This window comes from Arvicanthis niloticus, chromosome 2, assembly GCF_011762505.2.
Source record: "Arvicanthis niloticus isolate mArvNil1 chromosome 2, mArvNil1.pat.X, whole genome shotgun sequence".
NCBI classification, from domain to species: domain Eukaryota; kingdom Metazoa; phylum Chordata; class Mammalia; order Rodentia; family Muridae; genus Arvicanthis; species Arvicanthis niloticus.
The window spans coordinates 142,994,041-143,014,631 of NC_047659.1; the positions used below are offsets into that span (position 1 = coordinate 142,994,041).

The 20,591-nt window shown below is 42.6% G+C and overlaps 1 pseudogene; it reads right to left on the reverse strand.

Annotated features, from left to right (window-relative positions):
• Positions 1-19,570, reverse strand: part of LOC117703784 (small ribosomal subunit protein uS5 pseudogene) — a 134,607-nt pseudogene extending 115,037 nt beyond the window's left edge.
• Between the last annotated feature and the right edge of the window lie 1,021 nt (positions 19,571-20,591).

Consider the following 20,591-nt stretch of genomic DNA (forward strand, 5'->3'; position numbering starts at 1 on the left):
AGGGTCTGGCCTAGGGAATGGTACCACCTAAAATGGGCTGGGCTTTCTTTCCTGTATCAATTAACGGTCAAAACAACCCTCCACAAACATGTCCACTGCTCAACCCTCCACAAACATGCCCACTGCTCAACCCTCCACAAACACGTCCGCTGCTCTAAATAATTGTTCAGCTGAGAATCCCTTCTGAGGTGATTCTAAAATCGTGTCAGGCTGAAAAATGCAAGGTAACCATTCATCTTTTCCCAGCTCTTCTCCCAAGGCCTTGTCACATGACCAATCGCTTCCACACCCTGCTCTGCTACACAGTACCCTATTGAACTAGAACCAGAGGGATCTGAGAAGTTTCCCCTTCTTCTCAGCACTGGTGAGCTAGAAATGCACTTGGTAAGCTTTCTGGTCTTTTTTTTTTTTTTTTTTTTTTTTTTTTTTTTTTTTTTTTTTTTTTATAATCTATTATTTACCATCTGCTCCTGCAGATACTTCTTGATGATTTTGCTTTTGTTTGAATTTGCTCCGTTAGGTCTTAGTACTGTTGTCACGCTTCTCCACGGTTTACTGTAAGGCCTCTTTCTACATCTTCAGCCACATCTGTTCTTTCCATCATCACCTTATCATCTCTCACCATCATCCCGCCTCTTTTTGCTTCTTAGTTGGAACTCTCCATAGATTTAACAGACTCTAAAACCTGGAGAGGGGGTGCAGGGGGATACAACACCATCCCAACTCTTTCCTACCTTCTTTACCTCACCAGCCCTAATTTGCTCCCCATTGTTATGGTAAACACCATGGAAAGGATTTATTCCCTATGCCAGCTTGTACTCAGTCCAGCATGAAGGGAAGTCAAGGCAGGCACCCAGGCATGAACCTGGGGGCAAGAACTGAAACAGAGGTCATGGAGGAGTTGCTGATTGGCTTGCTCCCCGCCCCCCCCCCCCCGGGGCTTGCTCAGTCTGCTTTCTAATACAACCCAGGATTATTCACTCTGGCACGGCACCACCCAGAGTGGGCCGGGAGCTTCCATCTCAGTCATCAATCAAGGAAATGTCCCTAAGGCTTTCCCATAGGCTGATGTGATGGGGGCATTTTCTCAGTTGAGACTCCCTCCTTCAGAGAAGGCTAGCTTCTGTAAAGCTGATGAGAAAACAAGACAAAACCCAGACACTGCCTTCATTCCCTCCTCCCCCCCCCAAGTAGACCTAATATTTAATCCTTATCCTGGCCCACCCTGCTTTTCTCCTCACTGCTAATCTTATTAACTAAAAGCTGAATATACTTTATACTATCCTTAGTTATTTATTCTCAAACAGTTATTAAAGTCAAAAGGGACATTGTTATTAATTTCCTAGTACATCAATTGCATAGTGTAATATCAAACATCTGCGGCTGCTCTCCGAGTTAATACCCTACTTGGGGAATATTATACAGCTTACACCAGGCACCTTGAGCTCTGGTCTGAGGAATTATTTCTGAACAAAACACTCAATTCTATCACATCCAAATCCCACTTGAACACTGCAAATACATCAACTCAAAGAATATAGCTGATAAAAAAAAATAACAACAGATGCATAAATCCCAATGCAGTAACATAAGAAACAGGAAAAACAAAGATTCCACCGAAATTTATTAACCCTACAGTAATGGCAGCTAGTGAAAGTGAGTTACGTTAAATCCCAGACTGAGAACTTAGGTAATGATTATGAGTGTGTTCAAAGTCTCTCCTCTCTCTCTCTTCCCTCCGTGTGTGTGTGTGTGTGTGTGTGTGTGTGTGTGTGTGTGTGTGTCTGTCTGTCTGTCTGTCTGTCTGTCTCTAACACACACACACAGGGAAGGGAGGGAGCGAGAGAAAGAAAGAGAGATTGAAACTATAAAATCAGAAAGGTGGCAGATGGCATAAAAGAAGTTGACCATTTAAGCAAAGATGGAAGATAGAACAGGAAGGAAAGGGGGTGTGAAACCCTTATGGAAACACACTTCTTTCTATACTAGCTTAAAATATATGCTTTAAAATTTTTTTAAACAAAGATTAAAAAGTTAATAATGCTTTTAACAAAGGATGAACCACTCTAGATACAGGTTATTGAATTAAAAAAACAAAAACAAAACCCTCAATGCCAGAGGGATACTGTCTTATGAGTTATTGGCCAAGAGCTTTCAGAAGCCCCTCAGATAACACAGGTTATTACATTTGCTCTTGACTGCCTACCAGAACTGGATGGTGAGATCCTCTTGCTGAAGACACAACACACTTTAGTTGTAGAACATACAGAAATCAAGCTGAAACTGACCTGAAAATGTCCTCCCTGCTGGTTAGCCTTCAGTGCCAGAAGGTGCCGACCATAATGTTGAGAGAGAAAAGCCATTAACAATTGTATTCTCCAGTGAGCCATGCATGTGGAAAGTCTGGCCTGCCAGGCAAGATGTACCTACTAGTGTGTCATGGTGTAAATGTTACAGGGGTATCACTTTCTGATTCTACTTGAGACCTGATTCACAGGGGAGAATTCCTGCCTGCTACTGTATATCTGATCAAAATTCCATGGCTGGGGAGATCAGGAGCTCTAGCTAGAGGCATGCTGTCCAATTGCCTTTTAAATATTTACATGAATACACACAAAGGTGAGTGTGGCCCTCAGCCTTGATCAGAGAAGTTTCTCTCGACAGTTGGCCAACAGATAATGCAGAGACTTCTAACAAGTCAAAAACTTGAGAATGAGTCACTGTCGAATACTCATTCCTAAACAGGGCATCGATATCAACTCCCACACAAAGGAAATACAATGGAGGAGAGGTCATAAATAATGTAAGAGCCAGAGGATGGAGGTGGGTGCTGCGAAGTAGTGTCTTCAGGACATGACATGGCCCTTGCATTCACGAACTCACAGCAGCTGTAGTTACCCTCACTAGACTTGTCTATATGCAGTCAAGCTAAGAGGATCAGTCAACATTCCAAATGAGTTAGAAAAAGGAGCTGAGATGAAGTGGGGGAACATGTTAGGGTAACTAGAGGAGTGGGGTGGTGTCTTAGGGTTACAAGAAACACCTTGACCAAAGAGACTCAGGAGGAAAGGGTTTACTCTGCTTAAGATTCCATATCGCAGTCTATCATCAAAGGAAGTCAGGACAGGAACTCAAACAGGGCAGGGACCCGGAGGCAGGGGATGGTAACAGAGCTATAGAGGAATGCTGCTTACTGGCTTGTTTCTTATGGCTTACTCAAACTGCTTTCTTATAGAACCCATAACCACCAGTCCAGGGATGGCACCACTCATAATGGTCTTGGCTTTCCCCCTTTGATCACTAATTAAGAATGCCCTACAGGCTTGCATAGGCCTGATTTTATGGAGGCATTTTGTTAATTGAGGCTTGCTCCTCTTAGATGACTCTAGCCTGTGTCAAATTGGCATGAAACTAGACAGTACAGATGGGGAACTGGGGTGTATATAATTAAGATACATTGTATATACACATGAAATTGTCAAAGAATAAGAGATGGTCTCTTCAAAATAAAATTAATAAAATCTAACTGTTACAATCCATCCCTCATCAACTTGACACACAAACCATCATAACCTTCCATTCTTTGTTCCTATGGTTTCTCACTTACTTTGTAATGCAGCCCAAATTTAAAAAGTCTCCCAAGTCTGCAATATTCCCAACGAATTAAAAGCTCAAATTTTCTTAACTATAAAAATCCTGTTGGAATAAAGAGCAAGTTTCAGACTTTATACATATTATAAACAAGATTATATCAAATGAATAAACACACCGAAGCAAAACCAAAACCTAGCAGAGCAAAGATCAAATCTTGCAGCTCCAGTGATCAGAATCTGTGGCTCATGATGGAATCTGAACTCCAGAGAGCTGCCATCTGCAGCGCCCATAGCTTTTCTTGTAGGCATAGGCCGGCTCCATTTCACATCTGCAATTTTATGTGGCAGAAATGCCTTGGCATCTCTTATATCCTGGGGTCTCCATAGCAACCAAGGCTTCATCTCCACCAGTGAATGGCCTTTTAAGTCCTCTCTGCAGGAATTCTAATATTTCCACAAGGTTGATACCAGTCTCAGACCAGTCTCAGTCCCCTGCATGCCTTCAAAACCAGTATGGCATGGATGACTCTCACATTGCCAGGTTCTTATGACAGGTTCTTAGCCCATTTATTGGCAGCCGTGTCAGTTTTTCTGTGCTTGGATCCAGAGGAAATATTTTCCTATAGACTCGATGAAGCACAGGTTTCACCTCAGAGGCGCTGATCATTTGGCAATTACAGCTGCTTCCCTAGCCCATTTAATCAGCTCACACAGATTCTTAACCAAAATGTCATATGAAAATCTGCTAGACCAGGTAACAAAAAGTTCTAGTCCTTTTTTAAAAATTCAATCATTTTATTTGTTTACATTTCAATTAATATCCCCCCCTCCAGGTTACCCCTCCACAATTCCCCTATCCTATCCCCCCTCTCCCCACTCCCTTTGTCTCTTTGAGGGTGCTCCCCCACCCACTCAGCCACTCTCACCTCACGGCTCTAGCTTCCCACTATGCTGGGGCATCAATCCTCCCACCCATTGATGTCAGATGACGCCATCCTCTGCTACATATGTAGCTGGAGCCATGGGTCCCTCCATGTGCATGCTCTTTGATTGGTGGCTTAGTCTCTGGGAGCTCTGGGTGGTCCGGTTACTTGATATTGTTCTTACCATGGGGTTGCAATTCCCTTCAGCTCCTTCAGTCCTTCCCCCAGCTCTTCCATTGTGGTCCTGGGGCTCATTCTGACTGTTGACTGTGAGTATCTACATCTGCATTGGTCTGGTGCTGGTAGAACCTCTCAGGAAACAGCCATACCAGGCTCCTGTGAGCAAGCACTTCTTGGCATCAGTAAGACTGTCATTTGGTATAGTAAGACTGTCATTTGATAGGATGGATCCCTGAGTGGGGCGGTCTCTGTTCTTTCCTTCAGTCTCTGTTCCACTTTTTGTCCCTGTATTTTCTTTGAACAGAAAGATTTCTGGGTTACAAATTTTCAGATGAGTAGGTAGCTACATCCTTCAAATCTGGGCCTTGCCTATATACTGGAGGTCTCTACAGCTTCTATCTCTGCTTTGTTCTGTATTTCCACTAATGTCATGACCATTGGGTCCCGAGAGTCTTCCCTGGCATCTGGGACTTTATTAGTGGCTACCCCCAGCTCCCCCCCCCCCACTGCTACACACCTCCATTCAATTTCCTGACCCTCTGTACTTCTCCCTGTCACCTCCCACACCCGATCTTGCCACCCTTTTTCTCTGTCCCTCCTCTTTCCTTCCCAGGTATCTATCTCCTGTCCTCTACATCCCATGATTATTTTGTTTCTCCTTCTAAGTAGGACTGAAACATGCACACTTTGGTCTTCCTTCTTGGTGAGCTTCTCATGGACTGTGGGTTGTATCCTGGGAATTCCGAGCTTTTGGGTTAATATCCACTTATCAGTGAGTCCATAACATGTGTGTTCTTTTGTGATTGGGTTACCTCACTCAGGATCATATTTCTAGTTTCATCCATTTACCTGTGAATTTTATGAAGTCATTGTTTTTAGTAGCTGAGTAATACTCCATTGTGTAATGGGACCACATTTTTTGCATCCATTCCTCTGTTGAGGGACATCTGGGTTGTTTCCAGCTTCTGGCTATTATAAATAAGGCTACTATGAACATAGAGGAGCATGTGTCCTTGTTATATGTTGTAGCATCTTTTGGTTATATGCCTAGAAGTGATATAACTGGGTCCACAGGTAGAACTATTTTCAATTTTCTGAGAAACGACCAAACTGTTTTCCATCCTTGTACCAGCTTGCAATCCCACCAGCAATGGAGGAGTGTCCCTCTTTCTCCACATCCTCGATGGCATCTGCTGTCACCTGAGTTTTTGATCTTAGCCATTCTGATTGTTATGAGGTGGGATGTTGGGGTCATTTTAATATGCATTTCCCTGATACTAAAAATGTTGAACATATCTTTAAGTGATTCTCAGCCATTTGAGATTCCTCTGTTGAGAATTCTTTGTTTAGCTTTGTACTCCATTTTTAATAGGGTTATTTGATTTTCTAGAGTCTAATATGTTGAGTTCTTTGTATATTTTAGATATTAGTCCTCTATCAGATATAGGGTAAATATCTGTTCCCAATCTATGGGTTTCTGTTTTGTCCTATTGATAGTGTCCTTTGACTTACAGAAGTTTTTCAGTTTTATGAGGTCCTAAAAAAGATCATACAGATGTATCATACAGATCTTTCATTTTTTGTTAATTGTTGATCTTAGAGCATGAGGCATTGGTTTTCTGTTGAGGAAATTTTCCCCTGTGCTAAGGGGAAAATGTGTTCAAGGCTCTTTCCCACTTTTTCTTCTATTAGTTTCAGTGTATCTGGTTTTATGTGAAGGCCCTTGATCCACTTGGACTTGAGCTTTGTACAAGGAGATACGAATAGATCAATTTGCATTCTTCTACATGCTGACTGCCAGTTGAACCAGCACCATTTGTTGAATATGCTGTCTTTTTTCCACTGGATGGGTTTGGCTTCTTTATCAAAGATCAATTGACCATAGGTGTGTGGGTTTATTTCTGTATCTTCAATTCTATTCCATTGATCTTCCTGACTGTCTCTGTACCAATGTCATGCAGTTTTTATCATTATTGCTCTGCAGTACAGCTTCAGGTCATGGATGGTGATTCCCCCAGAAGTTCTTTTATTGCTGAGAACAGTTTTTGCTATCCTAGGTATTTTTTTATTCCAGATGAATTTAAGAATTGTTCTTTCTACTTCTGTGAAGAATTGAGTTGGAATTTTGATATGGATTGCATTAAATCTATAGATTGCTTTTGGTAAGATGTTAATCCTGCCAATCCATGAACACGGGAGATCTTTCTATCTTCTGAGGTCTTCTTCAATTTCTTTCTTCAGAGACTTGAAGTTCTTGTCATACAGATCTTTCACTTGCTTGGTTAGATTCACACCAAGATATTTTCTATTATTTGTGACTATTGTGAAGGGTGTCATTTCCCTAATTTCTTTCTCTGCCCATTTTCCTTTGAGTAGAGGAAGGCTACTGATTTGTTAGACTTAACTTTATATTCAGCCACTTAGCTGAAGGTGTTCATCAGCTGTAGGAGTTCTCTGGTAGAATGTTTGGGGTCACTTATATATACTATCATATCATCCACAAATAGTGATATCTCTTATCCAATTTGTATCCCTTTGATCTTTTGTTGCCTAATTGCTCTGGCTAGAACTTTGAGTTCTATATTAAATGAGGGAAGAGTGAGCAGTGTTGTCTTGTCCCTGATTTTAGTGGGATTGCTTCAAGTTTCTCTCCATTTAGTTTGATGCTAGCTGTTGGTTTGCTGTACATTGCTTTTTATTATGTTTAGGTACAGGCCTTGAATACCTATTGTCTCCAATACTTTTAACATGAAGGGGTGTGGTATTTTGTCAAAGTCTTTTTCAGCATCTAATGAGATGATCATGTGGGTTTTTTTCCCTTTGGGTTTGTTTATATAGTGGATTATATTGATGGATCTTTGTATATTGAACCATTCCTGCATCCCTGGGATAAAGCCTACTTGATCATGGTGAGTGATCTTTTTGATGTTTTCTTGGATTCCATTTGTTAGAATTTAATTGAGTATTTTTGCATTGATATTGATAAGGGAAATTGGTGTGAAATTTTCTTTGTTGGGTCTTGGTGTGGTTTAGGTATCAGCATAACTGTGACTTCATAGAATGAATTAGGTAATGTTCTTTCTGTTTCTATTTTGTGGAACAGTTTGAGAAGTATTGGTATTAAGTCTTCTTTGAAGGTCTGATAGAATTCTGCACTAAAGCCATCTGGCCCCAGGCTTTTCTTTGTTTGGGAGACTTTTTAATGACTACTTCTATTTCCTTAGGGGTTATGGGACTGTTTGGATGGTTTATGTGGAGTAGTCATTGTCACAGGTCTAAATTAAGCAGTGCCAGGGAGATAACGCATGCGGGAACGTGGCTAGAGAACAGCTGCTAATGGCAGGTGAGCTTGTCCACTTAGTGGATGGGAGTGATCCTATCTGAGACCTATATTGTAAATAGCTCCCTGTAATTGCAGGGATTTGAAGTGAAAATTCAATTTATTCTTTACCATTATGTTTGCCTAATTTTGTCAGAGTTTCAGCAGCATCCTCTTAAGAGCCGTAGATATGGACAGGTACTCAGCAGAATGCAAATTTTCAAAGAACCTGATATAACCCTGGCCTTTGTTGGACACACACACAAAAAAATTGTTTTAGCTGCTCTGGCTCTAGATTTATTTTTTATATGTCTTGTCTAATATCTAATTCTGATTTAACTTTGGTACCTGGTATCTGTCTAGAAAATCACCCGTTTTATCTAGATTTTCCAGTTTTGTTGAGTATAGGCTTTTATAGCAAGATTATGATTTTTTTAATTTCTTCAGTTTCTGCTGTTATATCACCTTTTCATTTCTAATTTTGTTAATTTGGATACTGTCTCTGTGCCCTCTGGTTAGTCTGGCTAAGGGTTTATTTATCTTGTTAATTTTCTCAAAGAACCAGTGTCTGGTTTTGTTGATTCTTTGTATAGTTCTTTTTGTTTCTATTTGGTTGATTTCAGCCCTGAGTTCAATTATTTCCTATTGTCTACTCCTCTTGTTGTATTTGCTTCTTTTTGTTCTAGAGCTTTCAGATGTGCTGTGAAACTGCTAGTGTAGGACCTCTCCAATTTCTTTACCGAGGCACTCAGAGCTATATGTTTTCCTCTTAGCACTGCTTTCATTGTGTTTCATAAATATTGGTATGTTGTGTCTTCATTTTCATTAAATTCTTAAAAATTCTTCAATTTCTTTCTTTATTTCTTTCCTAAGCAAGTTATCATTGAGCAGAGAGTTTGTCAGCTTCCATGTGTATGTGGGCTTTCTGTTGGTTTTGTTGTTATTCAAGACCAGCTTTTGTCCGTGGTGATCTGATAGGATGCATGGGATTATTTCAATCTTCTTGTATCTGTTGAGGCCTGTTTTGTGACCAATTATATGGCCAGCTTTGGAGAAGGTACCATGAGGTGCTAAGAAGAAGGTAAATGCTTTTGTTTTAGGGTGAAATGTTCTGTATATATCTGTTAAATCCATTTGGTTCATAACTTCTATTAGTTTCACTGTGTCTCTGTCTTGTTTCTGTTTCTATGATCTGTCCATTGGTGAGAGTGTGGTGTTAAAATCTCCTACTATTATTGTATGAAGTTCAATATGTGCTTTGAGCTTCAGTAACGTTTCTTTTACAAATGTGGTGCCCTTTCATAGATGTTCAGAATTGAGAGTTTATCTTGGTAGATTTTTCCTTTGATGAGTATAAAGTATCCTTCCCCATCTTTTTTTGATAACTTTTGGTTGAATGTCTATTTTATTGATTTTTGTTTGTTTGTTTGTTTTTTGTTGTTGTTTTTACGAGACAGGGTTTCTCTGTGTAGTCCTGGCTATCCTGGAACTCACTCTGTAGACCAGGCTGGCCTTGAACTCAGAAATCCGCCTGTCTCTGCCTCCCAAGTGCTGGGATTAAAGGCGTGCACCACCACCGCCTGGCTATTTTATTGAATATTAGAATGGCTACTCCAGTTTGTATTTTTGGGACCATTTCTTGGAAATTTTTTTCCAGCCTTCTACTCTGAGGTAGTGTTATTTCTTTGTTACTGAGGTATGTTCCCTATATGCAGCAAAATGCTGGGCCCTATTTACTTATCCAATTTTTTTTGCCCATGTCCTTTTATTAGGGAACTGAATCCATTGATGTTGGGTGATAATAAGACCAATGATTGTTGCTTCCTGTTATTTTTGTTGTTGGAGGTGGAATTTTGTTTGTGTGGTTCTAATCTTTTGGATTTGAGTAAGAAGAGTAATTTCTTTTTTTTTTCTTTTCTTTTTTCTCTCTCTCTCTCTTTTTTTTTTTTTTTTTTTTTTTTTGTTGTTGTTGTTGTTGTTGTTGTTGTTGTTGGGTGTAGTTTCCCTCTTTGTGTTGGAATTTCCTTCTGTTATCCTCTGTAGGCCTGGGTTAGTGGAAAGGTATTGCTTAAATTTGGTTTTGTCGTGGAATATTTTGGTTTCTCCCTCTATGGTGATTGAGAGTTTTGCTGAGTATAGTAGGCTGGGCTGGCATTTGTGTTCTCTTAGGGTCTGTATGACATCTGCCCAAGGCCTTCTGGCTTTTAGAGTCTCTGTTGAGAAGTCTGGTATAATTCTAATAGGCCAACCTTTACATTAATTGATCTTTTCCCCTTATGGCTTTCAATATTCTTTCTTTGTTCTGTGTATTTGGTGTTTTGATTATGACGTGACAGGAGGAATTTCTTTTCTGGTCCAATCTGTTTGGTGTTCTATAGGCTTCTTGTATGTTTATGGGCATCTCTTGCTTTAGGTAAGGGAAGTTTTCTTCTATAATTTTGTTGATGATGTTTACTGGCCCTTGGAGTTGGAAATCTTTGTTCTCTTCGATACCTATTATTATTAGGTTTGGACTTTTCATTGTGTCTTAGATTTTTTTGAATGTTTTAAGTTAGAAGCTTTTTTGCTTTTTGAATTTTCTTTGACTGTTGTGTCAGTGTCTTCTATGGTATCCTCTATACCTGAGATTCTCTCTTCTATCTCTTGTAGTCTATTGGTGATACTTGTATCTGTGACTCCTGCTTTCTTTCCTAGCTTTTTTGTCTCCAGGTTTGTCTCCCTATGGTTCTCTCTCTCTCTCTCTCTCTCTCTCTCTCTCTCTCTCTCTCTCTCTCTCTCTGTGTGTGTGTGTGTGTGTGTGTGTGTGTTTCTCTTTCCATCTATAGATCCTGGACAGTTTTGTTCAATTCCTTCAGCTGTTTGACTGTATTTTCCTGTATATCTTTAAGAGATTCATGTGATTCCTCTTTAAGGGCTTCTATATGTTTACCTGTATTCTCCTGTATTTCTTTAAGGGGGTTATTTATGTCCTTCTTAAAGACCTCTATCATCATCACGAGATGGGATTTTAGATCTGAATCTTGCTTTTCTGGTCCAGGTCTTGTGGTGGGAGAACTGAGTTCTGATGTTGTTGCCAAGTTGTATTGGTTTCTATTGCTTATGTTCTTACGATTGCCTCTCACCATCTGGATATCTCTGGTGTTAACTGGTCTTGCTGTCTCTGATTGGAAACTATCCATCCTGTGAGCCTGTGAGCCTGTGATCCTTGATGTGTCCAAACTCCTTGAGTCAAGCTGCATCTGGGTGTGGACTGAGTGGGTGGGGATCCTGACACTCCAGGGTGCAGGTCAAGGTTCTAGTTGTTGAAATATAAACTGGCTCCACCGTCCATGTTACTGTCAGCACCACCACCTTTCAAGCTTCTACGAGATTTATTCATTAAGCTATGAGCACCTAGTGACTATTCCAGCCCAAAGCCCCAAGTCTTCCACATTCCTCCCACAAAATAGTCCAAGGTATAAAAGACACAGGCTCAGTTATATTACAATGACACTACTTCATAGTACCAGTGTTACTTCTATTGCCATGACTAAACACTCTGTCAAAGGAACATAGAGAAGGAAATGATTTATCTGCCTTACAATTTCAGACTGTAGTACATCATTGCAGGAAGTCACAGAGGCAGAAGCCTGAGAGAGCTGGTCACACCACATCCACATTCAGAACCAGAAAGAAGTAAATTCATGTAGGTCCCCTGGCTTACTTTCTTGCTTGCCCTCAGCAGTCTTTTCTCACAGAGGACAGGGCCCAGCCTAGGAATGGTGCTGCCCCGGTGGGATGGGTCTTCTGATGTCAATTAACCACCAGGACCATCCCCCACTGGCATGCTCACAAGCCAACCTGATATGAACAATCCCTTCTCCAGTTGTTCAAAGTAGTGTCAAGTTGACAATCAATGCTGATCGTCACACTCACATACACCCTGATGGTTAATTCCTGTTTGATGAGATCTGGTGTGGGATTGTCTTGGTTATATTAGTTAAGGTGGGAAGACCTGTCCATTGTGGGTGGTAAACGTCTCTGGGGTGGGATCCTAGACTGTACACAAAGGAGAAAGTGAACACAAGCACTCATCTCTCTTCATCATGAATGTGACATGGTCAGCTATTTCAAGTTCCTGTTGGGATTTCCCAGACACAATGGGCTGTAGCCTGGAACTATAAGCCAACATAAATGCTTCTTCCTTCCTTAAGTTCCTTTCTCAGAGTATTTTGACAGAGCAACAAAAAGTAAGCGGTTGGAATAAGAATGGCTCTCAAAGGCTCATATATTTGAATGTTTAGTTCCCAGTTGATGGAACTGTTTGAGAAGGATTAGAAGGTATAACCTTGTTGGAGGAGGTGTGTCACTGAAGTGAGCTTTGAGGTTTCAAAAGCCCATTTGACACCAAGTTAGTGCACTCAGCCTTGTGTCTGTGAATCAGGATGTAAGATCTTCGCTACTGTTCTAGCACCAGGTCTCCTTGTCTGCTGCCATGCTCCCTAATCTGATGATCATAGTTTACCTCTAGAACTGTGAGCCCCAATAAGCTATTTCTTCTATAAGTTGTTTTGAAGGTTATGGCACTTTGTCATAGTATCATAGTAACAATAAAGTAAATAATACAGTAACAAACACACACACACATGCACACACATGCACACACATGCATACACGTACATACACACACACATGCACACACACACACACTCATACACACACACTCATATACACACACACTCATATACACACACAGCAATCCACGTGCACTGCACCATGCTTCTAAGTCCTCTTTGTGTTCTGTGAGCCTGCTCCTCAGAACCCTGTGACCCACCCTGCATTCTTTGCAGCCAGCCTAAAGATTCTCCAGCTCGGGGATGAACCGGGGAGGCAGAGCACCTCTAGGTGGGTCATACCCTTGTCTGTCTCACTTGTCTCATTCCGTTTCCTTTTTACTGTCCCACTGCCACTCTCTCCTTCTGTGCCTCTGACTCTGCTGTCTCCTCTCTTTGGCCTTCCCTCTTTTCCCTTCTCTTCTATAATTTATCTTATTCCTCTTTTCCTTTATCTCTTCTCTGCAAACCCTAAGAACCCTTACTTAGCATATGAGACTAGACTCTGGCCAATGTTCTGGTTCCATCATTACCCAGCTTCCTTTTGTGAACTGGAATCCCTGTGAAACACCGTGATCTCTACTCAAGTGTCTTTTAAAAGAAAGACTCCTTGAGTCTCTTCCACTACGTGTGTGGGGGCACATTCATGTGTTTGTGTACATGCACAAGCAGAGGCCAGAAGAAGTGTCTCCTTCTATCACTCTCCATATTATTCCCTTGAAATAAAATCTCTCATTGAGTCTAAAGCTTACTGTTTTGGCCAGCCTGATTGACCAGCAAAGATTCACGGGTCTCTGCACATATCAAATTGGGATTATAGGCTCACACAGCCATGCCTAGCTTTTACATGGATGCTAATAATCTAAACTCAGGTCCTCAGACACGCATAGCAAGTACTCTGAGCCACCAAGCCATCTTCCCAGCCCCCATACACTTTATTGTCTAATAAATTTTTATGCAGCCTTTGGAACACAGGTATATGAATTAGGTGTACAAATCAAACACTGATATAAATCATGAAGAAATTCATTTAAAAACAGTTCTTTGATATACACATAATTTTACCATTTATTAAAGATGAAAGCAAATTTGCATGCTAATGAGATGGACTCGCTTGTTCATTTTTACATAAAGAATTAAATCTTGGCTGAATATTTAATAGTGCAGGATGTCGAGCCTCTTCAATGTTTTTCAGAGTTGCTCAATATTTTGATTTTATAGTCATCAATGCTGCGAATACCACTTTGCATAAATACATAGTACAAAATGGTAGAAGTATGTTTAGGGCCATTTCAGAAATTGTTGGGAATTCTGTCCTAATCCCAAGCCAGAATTCATTTAATGATTCTTTTTTTTAATGCAACTCAAGTCAGAAACTCAAACAGCAATTTTTAAAGTCAAACACTCTAACACAATACAACCCAAATATATACTAATTTGATATTTACATGCTGAGAGGCAGCAGGAAATACGAAAGTCTTTGTTTTCTGTAATTAAACTGTTCTGTTACTGTGAGAACAGAAAGCTTTGCATAAACAATCAAAGCACTGAGATTCAGTCCAGGAAGGGAACACCAGTTTGGAAACACTCGCTGCACAAGTCTCAGGACCTGATGAACTCAGTCTCCATCACCACTTACAGGTCTCAATGTCATCTGATGGTAAATACTTGTAATCACAGTGCTGGGGAGACAGACAGACAGAGTTCTGGAGCTCATTAGCCAGCCTGCCTACCACTCTGTGAATCCTACGTCTCAGGGGAGACTCTACCTCAAAAACCAACATGGACAATTCCTAAGAAATGACATCCAAGGTTGATACCCTACCCCCAACATACATACAAACTACCCCTCAACAAGCCACTCCATTTTATAACATGTAACAGTCTAGAATCTGAGCTGATGGAGGTTGATGTATTTTCTTGGATGCTATAATGAATAAATTCGCCAAGTGGTCAAAATCAAGACTTCAGTGATGTTACATGGTGGAATATGGTGAACACACACAAAAAAAAAACAAAAAAAAAAACAAAACAAAAAAAACAAAACAAAAAAAACAAAACAAAAAACAAAAAACAACCCTTAGATTTATGACATATTTCACTTTGACATATTTCACTTTGAAGTAACTCTTTTTTCATGTTTAGAAACCTATACTGGTACTATTTTTGTGTGTGTGTGTGTGTGTGTGTGTGTGTGTGTCCCCATCACTTTCAGTTTCATGACTTTAGGATGAGAAACTGAGTTCTAGAAGAATCTGTGCTATGGACTGGAGAGACTTAAGGCAGTGCACAGAGGCAACAGGGATGGCTGTGATTTGTCATCTCTTTGCTACTATAAATTGGATACCAACTCCCTGCCTAAGGCTTCAGTTTCTTAGAAGGAACTCAGACGCATCCCCAGTAATTCTGCAATTAAGGTCAAGAATCCGGAGTGGGGAACCAAGTTAGCACTTGAGAGACTCAACAGATGGAAATGGGCTAGATATCCAGTGTGTTAGCTGCACTGGTGGAGAGTTAGGTATTTTAAGGACTCCTTAGGAGGTGTCCTATTCAGCTTTAAATGTCAACCCGACAGCCTGGAGTCACCTGAGAAGGGAGTCTCCACTGAGAAATTGCCAAAATTGGATTGGCATGTGAGTACATTTGTGGGGGATCTTGTCTTAATAGTGAATAGATGAAGGTGATCCAGCCCACTGTGGGCGGTACAGTCCCTAGGCAGGTAGTCCTCAGATGCATAAGAAAGCTAGCTAAATTTGAGTTTGAGAGTAACCACCTGGGAAGGAATTTCTTCATCATTTTTACCTTCAAGTTTCTACTGGAGTTTCTGCCCTGACTTCTCCCAGCGATGAACTGTGACCTGGAAATGTGAGCCAAGTTGCTTTTGGCCAGAGTATTCTTGTTTGTTTTGTTTTTAATACAGAAACAGAAAGAAAATTAGAACAGAAAGAGGTGTCAGGGGCATGGGGTATGGCTGTGAGGAACCTGGTCATGTGAGTTCTAATGCCTTTGAACCATTTCAGTGGAGGACTGTGGAAGTGTCTGGAACTTTGTGCAGAAACTTCTCTCAGATATTAAGGAGCCGTGATTGTGGAAGAGGTTAGAAGGCAGTGATGCTTAGAGTAACGCACTGTGCAGTGAGGCAGCTTGGCCTGTGAGGCTCCGTAGGAAGCAGAGAATCTATCAGGACTCGGGATACAGCCCGTTTGTGTGATATTTTGGATCAAAAATTTGTGTGTGCTGATCCTCTGGGTCCCAAGAAATGACTGTGATTGGCACACCACTGAAGTGAGATCTTGTGGGTTTCACTGGGAGAATGGGAAAGCATTTCCTCAACATCAGTACACAGAAGCTGTGCTTTGGAGGGACCGAGGCTACATCTCAAGCTGGTAGCCTAACTTGGCAATATGTAAGAGTCCCCATGGGGTGCTCGTTATGAAGATATGACATCTGTAGAGATGAAGGGTTCTAAATGGAAGCTGGGGCCTAGCACCAGGTTAAGAGGTCAGAGGTCAGAGAGTGAAAGTGCAGTCCCATCTGCAATGGAGAGCCCAGGAGATTGGAAATGCCAATACCAAGGGAAGTCCACCAAAAATGATAGCAAGTGCAGAGTGGAGAGTCCAACCCTGGGACAAGCTGGGTGTTTTGTGGGCAGCAGGGCTGGAGGGGTGGGACAGCTTTTTGAAGCCAGATCACGAGTTAGTTCCAGATACTGGACAGGGAGCTATAGGATGTGGGTTTACCCTGCTCAAGTTTGGCTTGGCTCTGATCAGACTGTTTCCATGCCCCGGGTCTTCTCTCTTAAAATAAAAAAAGTGTACACTTTGGGTTTTTTGTTTTGTTTTTTAATTTTACGGGAACTACTGTTAAGGGACTTTGGACTTTTAAAGAGACATTGAACCTTTAAAGTGCTAAAATTGTTAAAGACTGTGAAACTGTTAGAAAAAAGATTTTAAAAGTTTTAAATTTGAGTGCTTGCATGCATGTATGTATATGTACCACATGCATGCTTGATACCCACAGAGGCCAGAAGATGGGCCATTGGATCCCCTCCGACTAGAGCAATGGGTGGTTTTGAGCTGTCATGTGGGTGCTGAGAACTAAACCCAGATTCTTTGTAAGAGCAGCCAGGGACCTTAACCTCTGAGTCATCTCTCCAGCTCCACACTGTAGGTCATTTAAAGTTGCACTGTGCTTTGTATTGTAATATTAACACAATATCTTGGAGACAAGGAGTTGAAAGGCCATGGTTTATAGTAATGTGTGTGTGAAGTGTCTAATGGGCGTCTTTAACTGTCAACTTGGCACCGTCTAGAGTCACATGAGAAAAGAGTCTAGACCGAGAGATTGTTGAGATTGGATTGGCTCCTGAGCATGTTATAAGGAGAGGTCCCAGCCCACTGTGGGCGGCACCCTTCCTCGGCCAGTGGTCTTGAGCCAGATAAGAAAGGTAACTAAACGTGAGCCAGCAAGTAGAATTTCTCTGTTGCTCCTGCTTTCTCAGTGATAGACTGTTACCCAGAAGTTTAAGAGAAATAAATATTTCATCCCTCTAAATTGGTTTTAGTTGTGGTGTTTTGTCAGGAACAGAAAGCAACTCAGACAGGAGGAGCCTGACAGGTGAGGAGAATGAGATGGTGAAGACCCAAGCACAAATGCCCCATTTTCTTCCTCAAGCCCTACTCACTTACAAAACACCAGACAAAGCAACTCAAAAAAAAAAAGAGAAGAGTTTATTTTGGCTTGTGATTCCAAGATGCAGTCCATCATGGCCGGAAAATCATGGTGCTAGGTCACGTGACTAAAGCAGCTAGTCACACTGTGTCTGCAGTCAGGACACAGACAGAGACATGGCTGCTGCTTGGCTCACTGACTCCTTTTTTTGGGGGGTGGGGGGGGCCGGTTTCGAGACAGGGTTTCTCTGTGTAGCCCTGGCTGTACTGGAACTCACTCTGTAGACCAGGCTGGCCTCGAACTCAGAAATCTGCCTGCCTCTGCCTCCCAAGTGCTGGTATTAAAGGTGTGCACCACCACTGCCTGGCTCACTGACTCCTTTTTATTCAGTCTGAGATGGTGCTGCCCACATTCAGGGTGACTCTTCCTACTTTAGCCAGCCACGTCTAAGCACTCCCTCATAGACTCGCTCCGAGCTGACAACTAGGATCAACTGTCATGATCCTCTTTCACTCCTGGTTTCTGTTTCCTGATTCACTGAAGGGAGACCTACCTTTATGAATATGACATGAGACATTCTTTGAATGCCTGACACCATGCCTAGCCTGAACTCAGGATGTGTGTGTGTGTGTGTGTGTGTGTGTGATCTTTATGATCTGTGTGATGCTCCTAGCTGAGGGGACACCCTGAGAGTTTTTACTACAAAGGTTCCCCATAGAAAGATGCTGGGTGTTATTCTAGAAGGCATGGTGTCAACGAGAGGAGTTGCAGGGTATTGCTACCCAGTGAGCGTGTAGACCTGGTGATATTCTACAGGCGCCTCAGCTGGGAGGCTATGTTTATTCCTTCCCTTTGGATGCATCTGCTTCAGAGGCCAGGATTCTGAGCCTGGACTCTATCACAGTAGCAGGGACAATGACAGGAGACTCTGCAAGGAGCAGCCTTGTCAATGGTGACAGTGGGACAAGTTTGTGGCTGCTCCTGGTCTTGCTGCTGGGAACACCCAAGTCACAGAAGTGGTGAAGTGCATCCTGTCCAGAGACTCCAAGGTCTCTGGAGGTTTCACCTCCTCCCAAATTCCTCCAGCTTTCTGTCCTGATGGTATTGTATGCCGGGGCGTTGGGATAGCTCATGAGATATTGTTTCTTCCAAGAACTGAAACAGTGACAAAATATTTGGTGATAGAGTTCCCATAAGATCTACTCCCGAGAAAGCCCATCTTCAAATGACTGTCAGCTTCTTCGGTGCCAAGACCGCCTTCCTTGTGGATCAACATATGGAACTTGTTTATAATTTAAAATAAAACAGACTCCCCAGCCCCCTTCCTCTCTTACCTCTGTTTCCCTCTGGCTAGGACCCCATCCTATAAATATGTGAGTGTCATTGCCTCCAAGCCTTTGCCGCTGTGTTTAAATTGGAAGTTGTTATCCACTCCCTTGGCTTGACCATCCTCCCATAGCTCCTCAGCAGCCCCTGTTGCTGCTTACCTCATCCTCCTGTACCCCTGGACCTCTGAGCAAGTGATCTATGCTATCTCCTCCTAAGCATCTGCCCTTTTCTGCTCTGGAGAGGACTGAGAAAAATCCGAAGGAGTCTCATTGCAGCAAGAACTCCCAGGGTGGGAAGGGCTTTGCCTGCACATTCTTATCTGCCCACAGCTGGTGCTCTGTGCTTGCCCTTGCAGGGGTGGGGGCTGGGAATGCACCTCTCACCATCCTCCTGTGCTATTTGTATTCATGCTCAACACAGCCCCAGTTAGAGGGGAGGAACTAAGAGAATAGATGTCATGCCCCTAGCTTAGTGGTGTGGCTCTGTAGGGCCGATCACCAATTCCGCCCCCAAAGCCTGGCTTTTAACTCCATGGGAGCATTCTAGCACCCCCCCCCACCCCCCACCCCCGTAGCCATCTAAGACTGTCTCATGCTTTAGCTACCCTGAAGGCTGTGTTTGTTCAGATGTTAGATTCCCCCTCCCCTCCCACAGGGGTTCAAGTTTCTTAGCTTTGAGCAATAAAAGAGGGGATGGGGAAAGAAAGAGAGAGAAGACACCATGTGGTAAATCCAGCCTCCAACCTAATGCATTTCTCTCTGGGCCTCTCCCAGCTCCTGAAGCCCCCTCCCCAGCTGTGACATCACCATTCAGCCCCCCCGCAGATGACAGCCCTGTGATCCATCACCAGCCATCTGCTTTCCTGCTGCCGGGGACAGGAGAGCCTGGAGCTGGCCCCACTGGGCTGGGAGGCAGCTGCACCTGCCCATCATAGCCCACGAAGGGCTTTTTGCATTTGTCCATGTTGGTCCCCACCCCCACCCCCTCGAGCCCCCCACTATCTCAAGATGTGACATCTTTCCATCCAGGCCTGGAGTTTCTAGCCAGCCAGACAGCCTCTCTCACAGAGACTCGGCCTTGAGATTGAGATCTGATAAGATAAAGCCTTGGGCATCTGTGACTCATTCATGGTTCTGGCCATGATGAAAGGGCTGTTTGTTCGATAGGAACCCGGAGCAAATTCAAGCCAGGGCCTGAGAGCTTCAGACTCTTGAAAATTTGGGGCCAAGTCTAAACACTTGTCAGTCTTATCACTTCCTTGAGAAGGGTGATTTCATAATGTGTGACAAGGAGCCATTTGCCAAGAGAGAGACACCTCAGCTGCTTTGGGGGCTCAGCACTGGCATCTTCATCCTTTGGGTCTACAACATAAACACTGAATTCCAGCTCCACTTTCCAGAGGAGAGAAGCAGATGAGAGGCTTAAGGAGGTAGAAAGAAAATGAGTGGCGAGTTCTTGCAGCCTCTCATTTCCTAAAGTGTGTGGGGAGAGGAAAGCAAAGAATAACCAATGAAGCATCAGATGTTACTTTAAAAAAAAAAATAAAAGGGCTCTTTTCTGTCTCTACCTTGGGACAATGACCTCCCCAGACAGCAGCCCCACAGGCCCCTTCAAAAGGGCACAATTACCCCCGTGGCGTCTGTCGGTTCTGCTTGACTTGGAGAAATGGCTCCCTCCTCGGAGTTCCTAAAACATTTATCATCCCAGCCATTCCCTGGGCAATTAATCAGGTGCTGCCTTGACTATCTCCGAATGTTGTATCGAGCGCTATTTAACCCTTATCAGCAGTGGGGCTTTCGACAGCTTGTCTTTCTGACTCAACGGGAGCTTCTAGAAGGCCAGGCAAAGGTCCATCCCTCTCTGTCCTGTACTCACTCCCTGAAGATGCTTAGTCTCGTCACCAAGGGAGGGTCTGTCTATCCCCTGATACAGCATTTGCATTCAGGATACTTACCATAGGACTGAGACCCACAGTGTTCACAGA